The sequence below is a fragment of the Felis catus genome, chromosome D3, assembly GCF_018350175.1.
Source record: "Felis catus isolate Fca126 chromosome D3, F.catus_Fca126_mat1.0, whole genome shotgun sequence".
NCBI classification, from domain to species: Eukaryota; Metazoa; Chordata; class Mammalia; order Carnivora; family Felidae; genus Felis; species Felis catus.
Window position 1 is genome coordinate 62,758,206 of NC_058379.1, and position 4,782 is coordinate 62,762,987.

The 4,782-nt window shown below is 45.1% G+C and overlaps 1 pseudogene; it reads right to left on the reverse strand.

Moving 5' to 3' along the window:
- Positions 1-580: 580 nt before the first annotated feature.
- LOC101099664 lies at positions 581-1,053 on the reverse strand (annotated as a pseudogene).
- Between the last annotated feature and the right edge of the window lie 3,729 nt (positions 1,054-4,782).

The window sequence follows — 4,782 nt, forward strand, 5'->3', positions numbered from 1 at the left end:
GTTCTTAGTGAATGAAACTCTTTAAAGGCAAAATTCACCTCATTTGAGTTTTGACCCAGAAGTTCAACAACAATCACAAAGTCCACAGTCTTATTGGCAAAACTGACATACAGTGTCTCTAAGTCACTTTACTCAAGGTTAAGAGCGATGCATATTCCACTTTTACATTTTACTGGAAGTTTACATGTTCAATTCATGATTTTAAATCTCTAGGTTTTCATTCCTCCAAACGGTCTGAATACACAGTGTGCCACAGACTTAAGACTTCTGCTTCTCCCTCTATTTTCTTCAAACAGAAACATTTCTCAAGTGTCTACGTGTTGTAGAAGGGAAAGTTTTCGGAGGTGGCCACTTCTTCGGAATAGTCTGATGCCATCAGGCCTCTGAAGCGAGGGGAGGGGAAGAGAAAAAAGCTGAAACACAGGGTTCATCTGGTAAGTTTTACAATAACAATTACAAGCTGAATAGTATAGGAATGTGGCTTTTTTTTGGCTCAAAAAGTCTGAGTCTTGGTGTAGCAACGAGTACGTGGCTGTCCCACCACAGCTTTCTCGCAGTGGGACTGTCCGGGAAGTCTTGACTGGGGACTATGATTTGTTTACCTATCAGGTGTATACTTCCAGGCACTCAGTTCATTTTGGGCTTGTTCCAGTTTGTCTTTAGTCTGTTCCAGTTCACCTTTCATTTTTAGGAGAAACAAGTTGATCGCTGGGTCTGCCGTCGTTGATCTCAGTTGGGCAACGCTAGGCTGCTGGACTTGCTTGAGGTACTGGATTTGAGTAGTACACTCTTGTGTCTCCTGCTCCTTGGTAGCTAGTGTCATTACAAGGATGTTTTCCCTGCGGGCAGACTCTTGTTATTGCTTTAGTTTTTCTTCAGACTCCCTTAAACCCAGTTACATCATTAGAATGAAGATCTATGTATTTGTCCTCCAGAGCTTGGATGTGTGCTTCATATTGTTTCCATCTTAGAATTAACTCATCTCATGCCATAACTTTAAAGTCTGTTTCACTCAGTCGAACCTTTTTTGGGAAGAGGTTCCTCTTTGGTCATCTTGAATCTTCTCCAAACGGAGGCTGTGCAGGTGCTACCCAGTCACACAGGCCAAGGTGACACTGCTGGCTCACTGCCCAGGCAACCAGACCATGCTGCCGCTGGCCCCCATGCTCCTCCTCTGGCCACAGCCCTGGCATTCCCCTTTATTTGCGGGTCTCGCTTGAGATTAAGTTTTAAGTGAAGGATCTATGATATCAGACTACTAAATGAGAAGATACAATATTTCTTTGTAGTAACATGGTCATGAGAAAGTTAAGTTAGTGAGTTAACAAAATTGGATGGGATCCCAGAACCTTTTCCTGTGACTGCTTCCTACCTCTTCATTTTCCATGACTCAAATTTAAGTCCAAGCTCTTGCATTTGTACCATTATTAGGGATACAGTGTATGTCCCACCCATTTGTCCTCTTCAGACAGTTATCTGAGGTGTTGTTTTTGTCAGGGGATACCTATGGTCAGGCCCCACTCAGTGCAGCCCAGCAGATCAGGTTCTTGGCTGGCTTCCCAGAGACTTTGGTCCCTCACTCTGCAACAAATGACCTCCATGCCGCTGACAAGAATGCTCCTGCTGGAACACCCATTGTCATACTCTTGAGTACTTGAGTACTTGTCCAGATTAAACTGCTGCTGTTTGCTGGCTCTCAGGGGTTATTAATGCCCAGGTAGCAGGGTTTCCTGCTAGTAGATCCGGAGTTTCAGCTGTAGTATTTCATATCACCTTACGGAGTCCTCACTGGGATGGAAAAGCACTTGTTCCATTCTCCATTTCTCTTCTGCCTGTTACGTCTCAAAGACAAAATTCTGGACTTACAGCTTCATCTGCCTTCTCCCCATGGTGCATGACTCCCACCTCCCACCTGGTTATTTGTAGTTATAACTAGTCTGTAGCACCCTCGGGCAGGGAAGCCCCATCATGACACTTAAATTTTTATAAGAAATTTGCTCAGAACCTTACATCTGCTGGTTAGGTGTGGACCAAACAGTGGCCCTCCCTGTACAGCAACACCTGGAGAAAATCTCTAATTCAGCCGGAAGATGTGTTGGGAATAACTGTACCTGCACTCTGTATAGCTGTCTGTCTATACCTTACTATGCATAGTTGATATATAAAAAATTATAGAGTGCTTAGTGGAAGGGGTGGACACCCTTTAAGGTGTGGCTGATGGAACAGTTGTTAATGTGTTTCGACTATTTCCCTTTGCAGTCCATAATGCTTTTGTCATCCTATCTGTTGCTTTAGGGACTTGTACTCTTTCTAAAACCAACCCTTAAGCACTGATTCTCTCAGTTGATTTCTGGGAAGGTTTTGGTCCTCCCACTGAGTTTTGCAGAGTGCTGGCTGCAATGGTGAGCAGTGGTGAGGTATAGCATATTTCTTTCTCTCCCTCCATCTCTTCCTTCCCCCATCCCCTCTAGATCCTTCCCTCCCTCCGTCCCTAATGCAGATGTTCTGCAGCTGTGTTAGCTTGGCCGTGCTAGTCATCCTCTGGCAGTCTGATGTAGGCAAGGGCCCTAAAACCAGCGAAGGGGGCGGTTGGAGGGATCATCATCCATCTTCTGTCTACACATCAGCTGTCTCATCTTGCTAATGCAGGTTTCTGACTCTGAAGGTAGGGAGATGGAGAAGGAGGTGAGTGGGGGGCCTGGAAAGTCATTCCTTGAATGGTGCTGCCCTGAGACAGCTTTGTAATGGTTGGGTCCTGCAGGTGACAGCTGTCCCTTTCTCAGGTGCATGCTGCAGTGGGCTTCTCAGAGGCCTCCTTCTGGGAGTGTGTTGCCGGCGACTTCCTCCAGATCGCTGCGTTGCTCTCAGCCCTTCATTTTTTGGCAGTTTACCTCAGACACACACTCTGTCTGCTGGAACCCATCATCCTTCCTGGCAATTTTCTTGTGTGGGATTTAGCATGGCTCCTGGCCAGCTCTCTCTCCTGCTTGGACCACATCTGGTCCATGAGAAACTCCTAATGTAATTTTGGCCCAGCAAAGCAGTGGCTCTCCTTTGCTTTCCCTCCCAAACTGTGCACCAGCCATCTCTTGTCCTGTGAGTTTCGTAGACTGGAGTTGGCTCCCAGTCCACTGAGTTCTGTCCTTAGTGCAGGGAACCCACAGAGGTTTTACTTGTAGTCTCCTCCTTAATGCTTAGTTACAGGGCTGGACCACAGGAGAAGCTGAGTGAGAAGTATGGCTAGGCTCTGAATCTCTTCTTCCTTTCAATCCTGAGTAAATGCCCTTGAACTAAAAGTTTATTCTCTTTTCCTTAGACTGCAGTTCCCTCTGGCAAGCAAAGCCACTCCAGAGACCTTCTAGACATGTAAAATGAGGATAATAATAGTTCCTACATCATAGGGTGTATGAAGGTTAAATGAGTTAATGTGTATAAAGCACTTACAACAGATCCTGGCACATAGTAATTGCCATGTAAGTATCCGCTATTATCATAATTACAATGCCATGTGGATGAACCGTCTAGTTCTTCCCTCTCATTCTGTGGGCTTGCTGCAGAGGGGTGGAGGTAGAGGTGGAAGAAGCCAGAGGATCAGTCTTGAGCTGGTGACATGGGACCACGAGTGGGGGTGCCTACATACATGAGGCTTACCCACTGGACAGGAAGTAGCTGATTAAAAAGTGTTATTGGAATTTCTTTGAGCTAGACTTCATGAAGAGGAAATGTTGAATAGCCAGACAGTGAAATATTAAAATTATGCATTTGGCTGGATTGGAAGAATGAGTTGATGGGACATATTGCCTTGTTAAATATATACAATAATTAATTTGTTACTCAGTGAAGTAGGTAAATTGTTAAAATCCCAATTTATTCCTCAAACAGTGCCTGAATGATTTGGCTAAGATTTCAGAGGGACTGTGAAGCCCAATAGGAATTAAGATGCCAATTCATTAGCCCATGGCTATCAATATCTTGCTGTCAGCAGTTGCTCATTTAGGCATTGAGTTGCTGTGTCTCCTCTGTTCTTAGGCTACTGAAAGGTGCAAAGTATGCATACCAAATACAGGTAATGCCTGGTAGTCAAAGCTCAATAAATGTGGACTGCATGTTGAATATTTACTGGCCTACCTGGGTGCATTCATTCATTCAACATGCCCTACCATGTCTTAGGGCTCTGTTAGGGGTTTTCCAAATTTTATAAAATTAACACATTCTTTACGGTCAGATAAAGTTCCCTCCAAGCTGAACTCATAAGCACTGTGATCAGTGTCCACCTGCTTTGATTGTTCTTTCTGCTTATCTGCATGCTTGGGCTCTCTTCAGCCCCTGCCGGCCTCCCTGTCTGCCAGTTTCGCAGCCTTGTTGACCAGTTCAGCCTTTACATGTTCTTTCAGATACTGCTGTCTGTGTCTGCTCTTTCCCGATAGTGGCATGTAAAACACGGGATGTTCTGCATGTTTTAATTTAGCCACATTGATTCCATCGATGTCTTGTCAGATACTCTGGAGCCTGTGGCCTCATCAGCCACATAGGACACATCAGAGATGGGCCCTCTGGTCTTTTGACCCTGATTATTCTTTCTTTTTGTTCTGATTTTCTTTTGGCATTATAGAAGTATGTGGACATGGAGAGCCAGGGGGAGGAGGAAGGGAGGGAATTAAGGAGGAGGGAGTAGGAGGTCAGTGCTCACAAAAACACAAGAACAAAGGAACTGCAAATTGGGACCTCTCTTCACAGGCACCTTCATTAGGGAAGTCAGTGGGGAACCATCCATCATCTTCT